At 44.0% G+C, this 18298-nt stretch overlaps 1 protein-coding gene across 1 annotated transcript in view; it reads left to right on the plus strand.

Annotated features, from left to right (window-relative positions):
* Positions 1–18298, plus strand: part of LOC141111734 (spexin prohormone 2-like) — a 47786-nt gene that overhangs the window by 12537 nt on the left and 16951 nt on the right. The window lies entirely within an intron of this gene.

An 18298-nucleotide genomic window follows, 5' to 3' on the forward strand; every position in this document is an offset into this window, starting at 1 on the left:
CTGAACAGCTGAACAGAGCAGTAGTGAAGCAATGTGAGCATGTGCTGCTGGGGATTGGAGCATTAAAGCAAACCTGTTGCTTTGCCTTGCATGGCCAAAGCACAATATTGATTTAAAGCGGTATTAAACCCAAAGTAAACATTTATTATATTGCAGTTTACCAATGCATAGATATGATGTCTGCATTAGTTTTCTTTTTAGGCTTTCTTTCCTTTATTTTCACTTGGTGATCTGGCCAGTAAGTCTGTTGATTTTCAACAGAACAAGCTGTCCTGTAGATGTAACAGCTAGAGAGTTAAGCTATATTTATTTATGTAAAACCTTTATCCCTAAAGGAACCAAACTGTTCTGTAACTTCTTAAAAATTGTTAGCTGGAGTTTGGTTCAATTTATCTAGTATATCTAAATCTGATAGCACATCTAATGTAGCCTCTACAAGGCTATGGATTACATTCTTGCACCACGCGAGATCACTAGACCATTTACCGAGCACCAGTGCATTCACATGGGTAGAAGGTGAGTAAGTCACATGCTCCTTCAAACCCTGAACAGCTGAACAGAGCAGTAGTGAAGCAATGTGAGCATGTGCTGCTGGGGATTGGAGCGTTAAAGCAAACCTGTTGCTTTGCCTTGCATGGCCAAAGCACAATATTGATTTAAAGCGGTATTAAACCCAAAGTAAACATTTATTATATTGCAGTTTACCAATGCATAGATTTGATGTCTGCATTAGTTTTCTTTTTAGGCTTTATTTCCTTTATTTTCACTTGGTGATCTGGCCAGTAAGTCTGTTGATTTTCAACAGAACAAGCTGTCCTGTAGATGTAACAGCTAGAGAGTTAAGCTATATTTATTTATGTAAAACATTTATCCCTAAAGGAACCAAACTGTTCTGTAACTTCTTAAAAATTGTTAGGTGGAGTTTGGTTCAATTTATCTAGTATATCTAAATCTGATTGCACATCTAATGCCGCGTACACACGAGCAGACTTTCTGTCAGAGTAGAATCACACCAAAGTCAGATCGTTTAGAACGTGATGACATACGACGGGACTAGAAAAAGGAAGTTCAATAGCCAGTAGCCAATAGCTGTCCTTGCGTCGTTTTTGGTCCGTCGGAATAGCATACAGACGAAGAGTTATCTCGATAGGAATTGAGTCCGTCGGAAAGATTTAAAACATGTTCTATCTCTAGGTCCGCCAGAATTTTCGAAAACAAAGGTCAGATGAAGCCCACACTTGATCGGAATGTCCGACTGAATGATTCCGTCTGACCTTTTCTGCCGGAAAGTCCGGTCGTGTGTACGCGGCATAACACTCTCCTCCCCCCAGACTGACAATGCTGCTGTCCAATTGTGCCCCTGTACTCCCTCATCCAGAGTGGAGGCACCCTAATACAGGAGGTGGGTTGAACAAAAAAAAAAGGGCCTATTCCCCTATCCCCATATATTCGATGTTGATGGGGGAATTATTCCCGCTGAGCTATTGTATTCTCCACCGACATAATATAATGATCAGTGTTGCCGGCTAGGGATGAGCTTCATGTTTGAGTCGAACCCATGTTCGACTCGAACATCGGCTATTCGATCGTTTGTCGCATTGCGAACGATATGGGCCGTTCGCGCTAAATTCGTGTGGCATCGCAGTGCATTGCTGGCTGATGATTGGCCAAGCATGCACTATGACCCGCATGCTTGCCCAATCACAGCGCCGTTGGTAGAGAGAGCTGTAATTGGCCAAAGCCAGGGTGGCTTTGGCCAATTATGGCTCAGGGGGTTTAGAACACGCCCCACACTATATAAGGCCGCTTGTGTGTTCCGGCGTGCTTAGATAGACAGAGAGACAGTGTCATTTCATTTGAGTTAGTAAGATTAGGCAGGACAGTCAGTGAGTTAGCTGCACTTACAGTGTATTGTGTATATATATATATATATATATATATATATATATATATATATGCATCCCAGGTGTTGTATATATATGTATATATATATATACACTGTATTCAGTTTAGCTAGATCCATTCCTTTTATCTTCCTACTGACAGGCAGGCTTGTCTTGTTACAGTATTTACAGCTACCTGAAGAACATTGCTGGTGTTCTTTTGATCCTATTAGTTCCACAGTCAGGCAGCTAGACTATTTACAGTTAGTGTAGTGCGTCCTCCTCACAGTGTTCAGTTAAAGCTACAAGTTAGTTTAGTGTGACCTCTGCACAGTGTTCAGCTAAAACTACAAGTTAGTGTAGTGCACAGTGTTCAGCTAAAGCTACAAGTTAGGGTAGTGCGTCCTCCTCACAGTGTTCAGCTAAAGCTACAAGTTAGTTTAGTGTGACCTCTGCACAGTGTTCAGCTAAAGCTACAAGTTAGTGTAGTGCGTCCTCCTCACAGTGTTCAGCTAAAACTACAAGTTAGTGTAGTGCGACCTCTGAACAGTGTTCAGCTAAAGCTACAAGTTAGTGTAGTGCGTCCTCCTCACAGTGTTCAGCTAAAACTACAAGTTAGTGTAGTGCGACCTCTGCACAGTGTTCAGCTAAAGCTACAAGTTAGTGTAGTGCATCCTCCTCACAGTGTTCAGCTAAAACTACAAGTTAGTGTAGTGAGACCTCTGCACAGTGTTCAGCTAAAGCTACAAGTTAGTGTAGTGCGTCCTCCTCACAGTGTTCAGCTAAAGCTACAAGTTAGTTTAGTGTGACCTCTGCACAGTGTTCAGCTAAAGCTACAAGTTAGTGTAGTGCGTCCTCCTCACAGTGTTCAGCTAAAACTACAAGTTAGTGTAGTGAGACCTCTGCACAGTGTTCAGCTAAAGCTACAAGTTAGTGTAGTGCGTCCTGCTCACAGTGTTCAGCTAAAACTACAAGTTAGTGTAGTGCGACCTCTGCACAGTGTTCAGCTAAAGTTACAAGTTAGTGTAGTGCATCCTCCTCACAGTGTTCAGCTAAAACTACAAGTTAGTGTAGTGAGACCTCTGCACAGTGTTCAGCTAAAGCTACAAGTTAGTGTATTGCGTCCTGCTCACAGTGTTCAGCTAAAACTACAAGTTAGTGTAGTGAGACCTCTGCACAGTGTTCAGCTAAAGCTACAAGTTAGTGTATTGCGTCCTGCTCACAGTGTTCAGCTAAAACTACAAGTTAGTGTAGTGCGACCTCTGCACAGTGTTCAGCTAAAGCTACAAGTTAGTGTAGTGCGTCCTCCTCACAGTGTACAGCTAAATCTACAAGTTAGTTTAGTATGACCTCTGAACAGTGCTCAGCTAAAGCTACAAGTTAGTGTAGTGTGTCCTCCTCACAGTGTTCAGCTAAAACTACAAGTTAGTGTAGTGAGACCTCTGCACAGTGTTCAGCTAAAGCTACAAATTAGTGTAGTGCGTCCTCCTCACAGTGTTCAGCTAAAACTACAAGTTAGTGTAGTGAGACCTCTGCACAGTGTTCAGCTAAAGCTACAAGTTAGTGTAGTGCGTCCTCCTCACAGTGTTCAGCTAAAGCTACAAGTTAGTTTAGTGTGACCTCTGCACAGTGTTCAGCTAAAGCTACAAGTTAGTGTAGTGCGTCCTCCTCACAGTGTTCAGCTAAAACTACAAGTTAGTGTAGTGCGACCTCATCACAGTGTTCAGCTAAACCTACAAGTTATTTTTTTGCGAGCTCTGCACAGTGTTCAGCTAAAGCTACCTGTAGAAGGTTGGTGGTGTTTTCCTGATCCTATCACTACCGCAGGCAGCTAAATAAGCTACAAGTTATTTTTTGGCGAGCTCTGCACAGTGTTCACCTAAAGCTACCTGTAGAAGGTTGGTGGTGTGTTCCTGATCCTATCACTACCGCAGGGAGCTAAATAAGCTACAAGTTAGTGTAGTGCGACCTCTGCACAGTGTTCAGCTAAAGCTACAAGTTAGTGTAGTGCATCCTCCTCACAGTGTTCAGCTAAAACTACAAGTTAGTGTAGTGAGACCTCTGCACAGTGTTCAGCTAAAGCTACAAGTTAGTGTAGTGCGTCCTCCTCACAGTGTTCAGCTAAAGCTACAAGTTAGTTTAGTGTGACCTCTGCACAGTGTTCAGCTAAAGCTACAAGTTAGTGTAGTGCGTCCTCCTCACAGTGTTCAGCTAAAACTACAAGTTAGTGTAGTGAGACCTCTGCACAGTGTTCAGCTAAAGCTACAAGTTAGTGTAGTGCGTCCTGCTCACAGTGTTCAGCTAAAACTACAAGTTAGTGTAGTGCGACCTCTGCACAGTGTTCAGCTAAAGTTACAAGTTAGTGTAGTGCATCCTCCTCACAGTGTTCAGCTAAAACTACAAGTTAGTGTAGTGAGACCTCTGCACAGTGTTCAGCTAAAGCTACAAGTTAGTGTATTGCGTCCTGCTCACAGTGTTCAGCTAAAACTACAAGTTAGTGTAGTGAGACCTCTGCACAGTGTTCAGCTAAAGCTACAAGTTAGTGTATTGCGTCCTGCTCACAGTGTTCAGCTAAAACTACAAGTTAGTGTAGTGCGACCTCTGCACAGTGTTCAGCTAAAGCTACAAGTTAGTGTAGTGCGTCCTCCTCACAGTGTACAGCTAAATCTACAAGTTAGTTTAGTATGACCTCTGAACAGTGCTCAGCTAAAGCTACAAGTTAGTGTAGTGTGTCCTCCTCACAGTGTTCAGCTAAAACTACAAGTTAGTGTAGTGAGACCTCTGCACAGTGTTCAGCTAAAGCTACAAGTTAGTGTAGTGCGTCCTCCTCACAGTGTTCAGCTAAAACTACAAGTTAGTGTAGTGAGACCTCTGCACAGTGTTCAGCTAAAGCTACAAGTTAGTGTAGTGCGTCCTCCTCACAGTGTTCAGCTAAAGCTACAAGTTAGTTTAGTGTGACCTCTGCACAGTGTTCAGCTAAAGCTACAAGTTAGTGTAGTGCGTCCTCCTCACAGTGTTCAGCTAAAACTACAAGTTAGTGTAGTGCGACCTCATCACAGTGTTCAGCTAAACCTACAAGTTATTTTTTTGCGAGCTCTGCACAGTGTTCAGCTAAAGCTACCTGTAGAAGGTTGGTGGTGTTTTCCTGATCCTATCACTACCGCAGGCAGCTAAATAAGCTACAAGTTATTTTTTGGCGAGCTCTGCACAGTGTTCACCTAAAGCTACCTGTAGAAGGTTGGTGGTGTGTTCCTGATCCTATCACTACCGCAGGGAGCTAAATAAGCTACAAGTTAGTGTAGTGCGAGCTCTACACAGTGTTCACCTAAAGCTACCTGTAGAAAGTTGGTGGTGTTTTCCTGATCCTATTACTACCGCAGGCAGCTAAATAAGCTACAAGTTAGTGTAGTGTGAGCTCTGCACAGTGTTCACCTAAAGCTAACTGTAGAAGGTTGGTGGTGTTTTCCTGATATTATTACTACCGCAGGCAGCTAAATAAGCTACAAGTTAGTGTAGTGCGAGTAGTATGGCGCTGCCCTTATGGAGATAAAACAGATTTTTTCTTTGTAGTGAACAATAACTCTATGTGTTACCTAGTATCCATAATTCCTAAAGTATTGCTTTTAAAGATGGTTATTATAAACCTGTGTGTGCCAAAAAAAAATGAGTATTTTTATATTCAAATCTGTGACTGGTGCTGGATTCTTGCTAATAAAAGTAAAATAGCAACATAAGGTGCCTCAATTAATCAACAAAAGTGCATTATTCAAAATCAATAAAGTGACCAGTGCTAAATCATACAAATTCATACAAAATTGTGCAAATTATCCATCATAAATAGTGACAGATGCGCTGTAACCAGTTTTAATTGGATAGGAAAAGTTCCGTTTGTGAGAAAAAAGTTCTTTTTGGAGTGTTTTGAGGTGTTCAATCTTTGAGGATCAAATATCTGTAGGAAAACTTCTTATCCAGGTGCTGGTTCTTTAATTAGTGCCTTGTCTGCATGCTCTGATAATGCTTGCACTCACCAGATTTTTCTTTCCCCTGCAGGGGTATAGGCGGTCACAGTGTCTGCCACTGTGTAGCAATCAAGGATGTCCACCAAACTTTACTTGCATGTTATGGTGTGGTATTTACATGTAAAGGAAAGAAGGGATACCCATCGCGTAAAACCATAAGAGAACTTTTATTAAAGCTTAATACATATATGTACTCACATTTCAAATGAAAAAACGAGCATAAGAAAAAGATATCGAATTCTCTTTGTTAGAGGTGCTGCAAGGCGTCCGTAGCCCGCCTTGCAGCACCTCTAACAAAGGGAATTCGATATCTGGCAGACACTGTGACCGCCTATACCCCTGCAGGGGAAGAAAAAATCTGGTGAGTGCAAGCATTGTCAGAGCATGAAGACAAGGCATTAATTAAAGAACCAGCACCTGGATAAGAAGTTTTCCTACAGATATTTGATCCTCAAAGATTGAACACCTCAAAACACTCCAAAAAGAACTTTTTTCTCACAAACGGAACTTTTCCTATCCAATTAAAACTGGTTACAGCGCATCAGTCACTATTTATGATGGATAATTTGCACAATTTTGTATGAATTTGTATGATTTAGCACTGGTCACTTTATTGATTTAGCACAATGCACTTCTGTTGATTAATTGAAGCACCTTATGTTGCTATTTCACTTTTATTAGTAAGAATCCAGCACCAATCACAGATTAATATAAAAACACTCAATTTTTTGGCACACACAGGTTTATAAACAATCATCTTTAAAAGCAATACTTTAGGAATTATGGATACTAGGTAACACATAGAGTTACTGTTCACTACAAAGAAAAAATCTGTTTTATCTCCATAAGGGCAGCGCCATACTACTCCTGCTTTTTTTTTTTTTTCTAATACATTCCACCTAGGTGGTATTGTATCTGTAGAGGCAGCAGCCACACCCATAACAAAATACCTAATTCATTGCGTGGATTTATCTTATACATCTTGCACAATTTTGTATGAATTTGTATGATTTAGCATTGGTCACTTTATTGATTTTGAATAATGCACTTTTGTTGATTAATTGAAGCACCTTATGTTGCTATTTTACTTTTATTAGCAAGAATCCAGCACCAGTCACAGATTTGAATATAAAAATTCTCATTTTTTTGGGCACACACAGTTTTATAATAACCATCTTTAAAAGCAATACTTTAGGAATTATGGATACTGGGTAACACATAGAGTTATTGTTCACTACAAAGAAAAAATCTGTTTTATCTCCATAAGGGCAGCGCCATACTACTCCTGCTTTTTTACCATATTCTAATACATTCCACCTAGGTGGTATTGTATCTGTAGAGGCAGCAGCCACACCCATAACAAAATACCTAATCCATTGCGCGGATTTATCTCATACATCTATCATTTAGTATAGTGCGAGCTCTGCACAGTGTTCAGCTAAAGCTACCTGTAGAAGGTTGGTGGTGTTTTCCTGATCCTATCACTACCGCAGGCAGCTAAATAAGCTACAAGTTATTTTTTGGCGAGCTTTGCACAGTGTTCACCTAAAGCTACCTGTAGAAGGTTGGTGGTGTTTTCCTGATCCTATCACTACCGCAGGCAGCTAAATAAGCTACAAGTTAGTTTTTTGTGAGCTCTGCACAGTGTTCAGCTAAAGCTACCTGTAGAAGGTTGGTGGTGTTCTCATACTACAGGCAGGCAGTTGATTTTGCTAGCTGTAGTATCAGTATATATATATATATATATATATATATATATATATATATATATATATATATCCCAGCTTAGTGCAGCTACAGGCCATTAGTATGTCTGGAAGGCCAACAAGGAGAGGCAGACAGTCACAAGCCAATAAAGAGGGCAAGCTGGCTCTGTGTCTAGAGGCAACAGTGCTGGTCGTCGAGACGGTACATCCTCATCAGCACGTGGCCGTGGGACACGCTTGGCCTTTTTTCAGGCAGCTGGCCGTGTTGAGCAGCAACATGCAGAAGACTTGGTCGAGTGGATGACCAAGCCATCCTCATCGTCCTCATCCTCTCTCACCCATGCTCAGGGTACTTTGTCTGGCAAAGCAGCGGCCTCTTCCCTTGGCTCAATGTCATCAGTGACTCCTTCCCTAGCCCCACCATGTCCTCCTGAGGAGTCCCTCAAACTGTTTGACCACAGTGTTGGGTACATGCTCCAGAAGGATGCCCAGCGTTTGGAAGGCTCTGATGATGATACTGAGCTAGATGAAGGCAGTAACGTGAGCACGGACAGAGGGGGTGCCCAAGAAGGACAGCAATCTGGCAGTCATGCTCCCCCTGCTGCAGCATACTGCCAGGTTTGCTCCAGTGATGAGGAGGGAGGGGACGATGAGGTCACTGACTCAACATGGGTGCCTGATAGGAGAGAGGAGGAGGAGGCACATCACCAACGAGGTAGGATGCCCTCCAGGGGCCAGCCTAAGGGCAGCACACTGACTGCATCACACCCCAAAGCTCTGCATGTGCAGGGCGCTGCAGTCTCTGCGCGTTATTCAAAAAGGTCTTTGGTGTGGGCCTTTTTTGAGACGAGTGCATCAGATCGCACCGCTGCTATTTGCAACATATGTCTCAAGCGTATCTCGCGTAGCCAAAACATCTCCCGCTTGGGCACCACATGCTTGATCAGACATATGTTGACCTGCCATGCAGTTCATTGGCAAGCGTATCTAAAAGACCCACACCAAAGAACAAAGAGGACCTCTCCTTGCTCCTCGTCAGCTGAGATCTCCAACCCCACTATACCTTCAGTCCTCTCTGAGACCTGCACTGAGAGGAATGAAGGTGTAGAATTAGGTGTGTCACAGCCAAGTACTTGTGGGCAATCTGCTTTCGGTACACCGACGTCAGATTGTACCAGGCAAATTTCCCTGCCCCAGCTGCTGCACCGCCGAAAGAAGTTCGCTCCCAGCCATCCACATGCCCAGCGGTTGAATGCTAGCTTGGCAAAATTGCTAGCACTGCAACTGCTGCCTTTTCAGTTGATAGACTCTGCCCCCTTCTGTGAGTTTGTGGAATGTGCGGTTCCTCAGTGGCAGGTACCCAAACGCCACTTTTTCTCACGGAAGGCGATTCCGGCTCTCTGGACAGGGCTGGACAGGGCGGTCAACGGTAAGGTGCATATTACCGCTGACTCATGGTCCAGCAGGCATGGACAGGGACGTTACCTAAGTTTCACCGCGCATTGGGTGACTCTGCTGGCAGCTGGGAAGGATGCAGGATAGGGTGCAGTAGTGTTGGAGGTTGTTCCGCCACCACGCCTCCAAAATGCCACTACTAATGATTGTGACACACCTCTCTCCTCCACCCCCTCCTCTTCTTCCTCCATGGCCTCTTCCTATGATTTGTCCTCGGAACCAGCGGTGCTCCGCAGGCCAAAAGATGCCATGCGGTGCTTGAGCTGGTGTGCTTGGGGGACAGGAGCCACACAGGGGCAGAGGTTCTGTCAGCTCTGCAGGGGCAGGTTCAGAGGTGGTTGACACCACACCAACTTAAGGCAGGAATGGTGGATTGCGACAATGGCACCAACCTCCTCTCTGCCCTCCGACAGGGACAAATGACCCATGTGCCCTGTTTGGCGCACGTCCTTAACTTGGTGGTGCAGCAGTTCTTGGGCAGGTACCCGGGCTTACAGGATGTCCTGAGGCAGGCCAGGAAAGTCTGTGTGCATTTCCGCCCTTCATATAATGCCAGTGCTCGGCTGGCTGACCACCAAAAGGAGTTTAACCTGCCCAAGAACTGCCTAATCTGTGACATGCCCACCAGGTGGAACTCAACGTTGGCCATGCCGCAGCGGCTGCACACGCAGCAGAGGGCCATCAGTGAGCACCTGTGCGACTATGGCACCGGGACAGGGTCAGGGGAGCTTGTTTTTTTTTCCCCATGCCAGTGGGCCATGATCAGGGATGCATGCACTGTCCTGTCACCATTTGAGTAGGCCATGAGGATGGTGAGCAGTGACAGTGCATGCATCAGTGACACTGTCCCCCTTGTCCACCTGTTAGAGCACACGCTGCATGGAATAATGGACAGAGCACTTGAGGCAGAACAGAGGCAGGAAGAGGAGGACTTCCTTAGCTCTCAAGGCCCCCTTTATCCAGACAGTGTTCCTGCGTGCCCGCCGATCACACAGGAAGAGGACGAGGAGGAGGAGGAGGAGGATTGTGTCAGTATGGAGGTGGAGCCTGGCACTCAGCATCAGCAGCAGTCTTTAAGGGATCAGTCCCAAGAAACACATTGACTTGTACGTGGCTGGGAGGAGGTGGCTGCAGACCATGTCGTCCTTAGTGACCCAGAGGACTCCGGACCGAATGCCTCAGCAAACCTACGCTGCATGTCCTCCCTGATCCTGCAAAGCCTGCGTAAGGATCCTCGAATTTGTGGTATCAAGAAGAAGGACCAATACTGGCTGGCAACCCTCCTTGATCCACGTTACAAGGGTAAGGTTGCGGACCTTATCTTGCTGTCGCAGAGGATGAAACATCTTCAGGAGGCCTTGCAGAAAGGTCTGTGCAACGCGTTCCCAGAGACTGGGAGGTTACAAACTCCTGTTTCTGGACAACGTGTTGCTGAGGCTTCGGTCAGTCAAAGAAGGAGCGGTGGAGAAGGTGGCCGTCTGACCGATGCGTTCAGACAATTTTTTAGTCCGCAGCCCCAAGGTATGATTGGTTTCAGCAACCATCGCCAGTGTCTGTTTTACATGGTGCAGGAATACCTAGGGGCAAGATCTGACTTGGACACCTTTCCCACCGAAAATCCTCTGGGTTACTGGGTCTTGAGGATGGATCACTGGCCAGAGCTTGCACAGTATGCAATTGAGCTACTGCCCTTTCCTGCATCCAGCGTTCTTTCGGAACGCACATTCAGTGCTGCTGGAGGCTTTGTAACTGATCACAGGGTGCGTCTGTCCACCGACTCGGTTGATCGACTGACCTTCATAAAGATGAATCAGTCTTGGATCACCACCAGCTACCAAGCACCTGATGCTGATGTAACCAAATAATTTTTTTTTAAATCTCAGATCCCTTCAAAGGCTGCCTATGCTGATGCTGAGTGACTATCCTGAGTAATTATCCTCTTCCTCCTCAATGATCACGCTGATAGCTTGTAAGAACATTTTTGGTTCTGGGCGCCGCCACCAGTGCCTAAGGCCCAATTTTTCAGCCCCTGTTTAACAGGGGCATGTAATTACAATTTTTGATGCAATACTTTGCAGCAGGGCTCGTTCCTGCGTTCCAACTAGAGTTTCTGTGAGAAGTTGCAGTGTTGTGGCACCAGTACCAGTGCCTAAGGCCCAATTTTTCAGACCTTGTTTAACAGGGGCGTGTAATTACAATTTTTGATGCAATACATTGCAGCAGGGCTTGTTCCTGCGTTCCAACTAGAGTATCTGTGAGGGGTTGCAGTGTTGTGGCACCAGCACCAGTGCCTAAGGCCCAATTTTTCAGCCCCTGTTCAACAGGGGCATGTAATTACAATTCTTGATCTAATATTTCACAGCAGGGCCCGTTTCTGCGCCCACCAAGAGCGAGTGAGGACTTACAGTGTTGTGGCACCAGCACCACCACCACCACCAAAGGCCCAATTTTTCTGCCCCTGTTAAACAGGGGCATGTAATTACAATTCTTGATCTAATATTTCACAGCAGGGTCCGTTTCTGCGCCCACCAAGAGCGAGTGAGGACTTACAGTGTTGTGGCACCAGCACCACCACCAAAGGCCCAATTTTTCTGCCCCTGTTAAACAGGGGCATGTAATTACAATTCTTGATCTAATATTTCACTGCAGGGCCCGTTTCTGTGCCCACCAAGAGTGAGTGAGGACTTACAGTGTTGTGGCACCAGCACCACCACCAAAGGCCCAATTTTTCAGCCCCTGTTAAACAGGGGCATGTAATTATAATTGTTGATCTAATATTTCACTGCAGGGCCTGTTTCTGCGCCCACCAAGAGCGAGTGAGGACTTACAGTGTTGTGGCACCAGCACCACCACCAAAGGCCCAATTTTTCTGCCCCTGTTCAACAGGGGCATGTAATTACAATTCTTGATTTATTATTTCACAGCAGGGCCCGTTTCTGTGCCCACCAAGAGCAAGTGAGGACTTACAGTGTTGTGGCACCAACACCACAACCACCACCAAAGGCCCAATTTTTCAGCCCCTGTTAAACAGGGGCATGTAATTATAATTCTTGATCTAATATTTCACAGCAGGGCCCGTTTCTGCGCCCACCAAGAGCGAGTGAGGACTTACAGTGTTGTGGCACCAGCACCACCACCATCACCAAAGGCCCAATTTTTCTGCCCCTGTTCAACAGGGGCATGTAATTACAATTCTTGATCTAATATTTCACAGCAGGGCCCATTTCTGCGCCCACCAAGAGCGAGTGAGGACTTACAGTGTTGTGGCACCAGCACCACCACCATCACCAAAGGCCCAATTTTTCTGCCCCTGTTCAACAGGGGCATGTAATTACAATTCTTGAACTAATATTTCACAGCAGGGCCCTGTGAGGGCTTACAGTGTTGTGGCCACAACAACACCTAAGGCCCAAATTTCTGCTGAGTATATAGGGCAGGCCCCTACTTTCAAACAACCAACTTACAAACGACTCCTACTTGCAAACGGAAGGAGACAACAGGAAGTGAGATGAAATCTACCCCTAGGAAGGGAAATTCTCTCCTGTAAGAGTTAATATGGGAAAAACATTTCTCCTTTCCACTGATGCTTTATCACCAATCCTTGTTTCACAAAAAAACCCAAGTTTTCAAAAAACATTTGTCATTGCGACAAAAAGTGATGTTCAATCTTCTGAAGAGGAGAACAGACAGCAAAACAAATGTCACAGGGGTGATAACCCTTCCCTATGTTTTCCAAAAAGCTTAAAATAGATTTTTTTGCTGGAGCTAAACAGGTTAAAAATGTACCCATTCAAAATTACAAACAGATTCTACTTAACAACAAACCTACAGTCCCTGTCTTGTTTGCACCGCCTGTATACTGCTGTTCAGAGTACAGAGCCTGTATACTGCTGTTTCCTTTTTTAATTTGGGTGCAGGGTTCCCCTTAATATCCATACAAGACCCAAAGGGCATGGTAATGGACTGGGGAGTACCCATGCCGTTTGTCTCACTGATTTTCATCCATATTGCCAGGACCCGACATTACATTAGAGCCGCAAGCAGTTTTAAATGACTTTTTTTCCTTTAAAAATTACATTTTGTGCAGGGACTGTTTTAAGCATGGGAAACACACGCCACTTTACAGGCGTACTATAGACACTCCCCAGGTACGATATTTAAAGGAATATTTCAGGTTTTTTTTTACTTTAAGCATCATTAAACCACTGCTCCAGAAAAAACGGCCGTTTTTAAAAGTTTTTTTGCATTGATACATGTCCCCTGGGGCAGGACCCAGGTCCCCAAACCCTTTTTAGGACAATACCATGCAAATTAGCCTTTAAAATGAGCACTTTTGATTTCAAACGTTCGAGTCCCATAGACGTCAATGGGGTTCTAACGTTCGTGCAAATTTTCGGTCCGTTCGCAGGTTCTGGTGCGAACCGAACCGGGGGGGTGTTCGGCTCATCCCTATTGCCGGCTATAGCCAGTGGCAATCACAGTGCTCTTCAGGAAAAACCCAATGGGCTGGCGATAGATCGACTTGTGTACAACCAGCTAGCCCATACATTGATCAAAATTTGTCTGGTACTTGCTAAACCAGTCGAATGTTGATCCATTTATGGCTGGCTTCACTGGCCAGATCATCAGGTGAAAACAGATAAAAAGCCTAAAAAAAGGAACTAAACTAATTCAGCCACCATATCTAATGATTAAGTAAGCTACAATATATTACAACATTACAATATATTGAGTAAGCTACAATATATAATAATAATATTATATTACATTTTTAGTTGTGGGTTTAATACCACTTTAGCAGTAAGTTTTAATTTCATACCAATATAATGCTGCGCTATCCAAATGTAATCATACGATAACCGTACTAAACCAGATATTATTGGCTGCAGTTAAATAGTGGATATACTATTCCTATATAAAAAATCTAGTGACTTTAATAATGCAATCTTATGTGATTATAAGTTGCAATCATGAACAATAAAATATGCAATCCTATGTGATCCTCCCAATGACAACCTGTGTAGCATACACACCTCTATACACACACACATGTAGCATTCATATGCAATAGAGAAATTTGCAACCCTGTGCGATAATTGCAATACTGCGACAATTGCAGTGACAATCTGTAATTTACATACATCTATATAAAGGTGCATCAATATACAATTATAAAATATAGAAATAAAGTGAACTGTGTTTAAAGTGCTCTTGTGCCAAACTAATTCATGTATTAATCTGTGTCCATAAAATTGCAGCATAAAGTCTATTCATAACTACACCATTCTTCTGGTGCTCATTGCAGATGATAAAACAGATGATATAACATTAAAATGCTTGTGTCCACTCTTGTACCCCCCCTTTGGTGTATGCGCTCACCTTAGAGCGCGTGACCTTGCACCGAAGCTCGGTCAAAACACGCTTTTAAACCACCTCTGGGTTTATGGTCAGCATTCAGATCCTTGGATGGTTGCTTACAGCAATATTCATATGGAAAACAGAGGAAACTGGATAGTGTATTACCGTTTTAACAGTTTTATTTAAAATGACAATAGTCTCTATATTAGGGTGCTCACATTTAATAGGTGCTATGAGCGCACCACTCGGTATCAAGTCAAACCAATATAAAGGCGCTGTGCTGATGTGTCCTCTCCCGCTCTGAGAACACTCCACTGTCTCACAAACGGTCCTGTCCCCTCTGTAAGAGAGTGCGATATAAATGAAAAAAGACCGAAATTGTTTTAAAAGAATTATATTTTCTACTTTTTGTTATAAAAAAAATACAATAAACTGAATTTTAGTTATACATTTAGGCCAAAATGCATTCAGCCACATGTCTCGGGTAAAAAAAAATTCAATAAGCGTATATTTATTGGTTTGCGCAAAAGTTATCGCGTCTACAAACTATGGAATTTGCTGAGAGGCTTGTTGAACACATTGAATATTTTTTTTTTGTCACAAGTGATTGAAAAATTACAAAAAAAAAATGTTTACACAAAGTTGTCACTGAAATGTTATATTGCACAAACATGCCATGTTTATATGTGAAATTACACTCCAAAATATATTCTGCTCCTTCTACTGAGTACGGGGATACCACATGTGTGGGACTTTTTGGCAGTCTAGCCAAGTACAGGACTCGAAAACCAAGCACTGCCTTCAGGCTTTCTAAGGGCGTAAATTTTTGATTTCACTCCTCACTACCTATCACAGTTTTGTAGGCCATGAAATGCCCAGATAGCACAAAACCCCTCCAAATGACCCCATTTTGGAAAGTAGACACCCCAAGCTATTTGCTGAGAGGCATGTTGAGTATTTTGCAGATCTCACTTTTTGTCACAAACTTTGGAAATTGAAAAAAGAAAAAAAAAATGTTTCCTTTTTCTTTCCTCATTTTCCAAAACAAATGCCTCTTAGCAAATACCTTGGGGTGTCTTCTTTTTAAAATGGGGTCATTTGGGAGGGTTTTGTGCTATCTGGGCATTTCATGGCCTCGGAAACTGTGATAGGTAGTGAGAAGTGAAATAAAAAATTTACGCCCTTGGAAAGCCTGAAAGCGGTTCTTGGTTTTCGGGGTCCTGTACACGGCTAGTCTGACAAAATGTCCCACACACGTGGTATCCCTGTACTCAGGAGAAGCAACAGAATATTGTAATATGTAATTCCACATATACCCATGGCATGTTTGAGCAATATATCATTTAGTGCCAAAAGTTTGTAATTTTCCTGAAACTCTTGGCAAAATATAAAATATTACATGGACTCAACATGCCTCTCAGCACACAGCTTGGGGTGTCTAATTTCCAAAATGGGGTCATTTGGGGGGGTTGTGCTATCTTGGCATTTCATGGCCTCCAAAACTGTGATAGGTAGTGAGGAGTGGAATGAAAAATTTACGCCCTTAGAAATCCTGAAGGCAGTGATTGGTTTTCGGGGTCCTGTACGCAGCTAGGCTCCCAAAAAGTCTCTCACATGTGGACTCTCCGCTTATGTGAGCAATATATCATTCAGTGACAACCTTGTGTAAAAAAATAAAAATAAAAAAATAAATTAATTTTCCTGAAACTTGTGGCAAAACATAAAATATTCAATGGACTCAACATGCCTCTCAGCAAATAGCTTGGGGTGTCTTCCCCTGTCTAAGTCGGGATTCTGCAAGCCGTTGGGGAAAGCCCCGAAGATTAGATCACATGGTGCCACATGCGCCAATTCCACAGTCAAAAAGGTGACTAAAAATTGGCACGCTTGTGTAATAATTGTCCACATACAAGTGGTATCCCTTTCCGAATGAGGGTGACACCAAGTCCCAAACAATCTTGCCAGCGCTCCCTATGTAGTCTGGGCAATTGTGGGGCTCCATGTGACTATCTTTTCCCTCGTAAACCATAAAACTATATGTATAGCCTGTTGCCCTGTCACAGAGCTTATACAACTTGACCCCAGTCCCAAAAAATGTAATCAGGGACTCGTCAACGAAGACAACTTGATCGGGAGTAAACAAGGCTGCAAACTGTTGGTTGAAGTGGATTACGAGGGACCGAATTTTGTGAAGACGATCAAATCCAGGGCACTCCGAGGATGACAGAGTTCATTGTCATTGAAGTGCATAAACCGCAAGATCTGCTCGTATCTAGCCCTGGTCGTGGAAGCAGAGAATACGGGCATATGATGAATTGGGTCAGTGGACCAATATGACCGCAACTCACTCTTTTTAGTTATGCCCATGAGGAGAGATAGGCCCAGAAAGGTCTTAAATTCGGAAACCGTAATAGGTTTCCAATCTCTCGCAAGGGTCAACTGGGGAGTAGTGGCGATGAATTGACCAGCATACAAATTGCTTTGGTCCACAATAGATCTATAGAGATCTTCCGTGAAAAACAGCAAATAAAAATCAAGTGATATAAAATCAACTGTTTCCACCTGAATGCCAGGTTGGCTAGTGAATGTGGGGAAGTACGGGCGCTGCAGAAGTGGTGGGCTCCCAATTAGTATTGGCAAATGCAGTGGGAAGGGCACTATGGGCTTGACAGGCCTGTCTTTGTCTTCTTGGTGGCTGCGGGACACTACTTGTGCTAGCCACTGCACCAGCTTGAACTGCAATTATGGGACTCGCCACGTCACCACGTGATACTGCAGTGCTGGTTTGTCTACGACCAGGGTGTACTAGGCTGCTGGTGCTTGCCAGTTCACCAGAAGGATGAGCGGCACCAGTACTGTCTCTGTGCTCCATATGAGAGCCCTGTGGTTGTTGCACCTCAACAACAGAAGAACGGGGTTAGGTATGCCTGACCTTAGCAGGGACCACTACTTTGTCATCAAAGCTATCTGTCAGGATGCCGCTGCTGTGTACTGGTTCATATACTGAGCCTGAATCTGACAGTGAGGCAGCTGCCCCTTCCCTCTCATCTGTCATGCTCAGCAACGTGTAGGCCTCTTTACTAGTGTACCTCTGTTTGGACATTTTGGCCTCTAAATTTATAGGTATAGCTAGTGCAACTCACAGGCAAAAAGAGCACCTTATTGTCAGAGCCTGCTTCAATCACTACCAAAAAAACTGTTAGTGTTCACAATGATCAGGCCTGACTCTGCGAATGCTGCAGTTGTGTGTGTTGTGTTTTGTAAGTGACAGTGATCGATTGATACTGCATTTGGGTGGGCTGGGCTGGGCTGGAAGGAGGGGCTAAACTCAGGTCCTGGCAGGCATCTGGGCTGATCCTGCTAATGCCACATTTTTGGGAACACTATACTACTGGGGACCCTAATATAGATCTGATCAGATCAAAGATATTGATCCGTTCAGACCCTATACTAGTAAGGGAGGTGTATGGTGCGTGCATAGGTGTTAGCGCTACTGGCACTAATCTGACACTGCCTGGGATTGACACTTACCCTAACTAACGCTAAAACCTAACAGATGTCACCCGCCGGGCGATCAGGGGGTTAAACTTTTATTTGGTAATATATGGCGGGTGCCCTGACGCTATAAAAAAATTAACTAACTAACTAACCAGCGTCACCCGTGACACTAATACAGTGATCACTGGTGACGGGGTGCAAGGGTTAACTGGGGGATTATCAAGGGGTTAAAACCTTTATTCAGTAATATATGGGGGTAACCTGACGCTATAAAAGACGGTGAAACTAACCAACTAACTAGCATCACCCATGACACTAATATGGCGATCAGAAAAGAGATCTGTACACTATATTAGTGACACCATGACAGGGGGTGAAA

Source organism: Aquarana catesbeiana, linkage group LG11 (assembly GCF_042186555.1).
Source record: "Aquarana catesbeiana isolate 2022-GZ linkage group LG11, ASM4218655v1, whole genome shotgun sequence".
NCBI classification, from domain to species: Eukaryota; Metazoa; Chordata; class Amphibia; order Anura; family Ranidae; genus Aquarana; species Aquarana catesbeiana.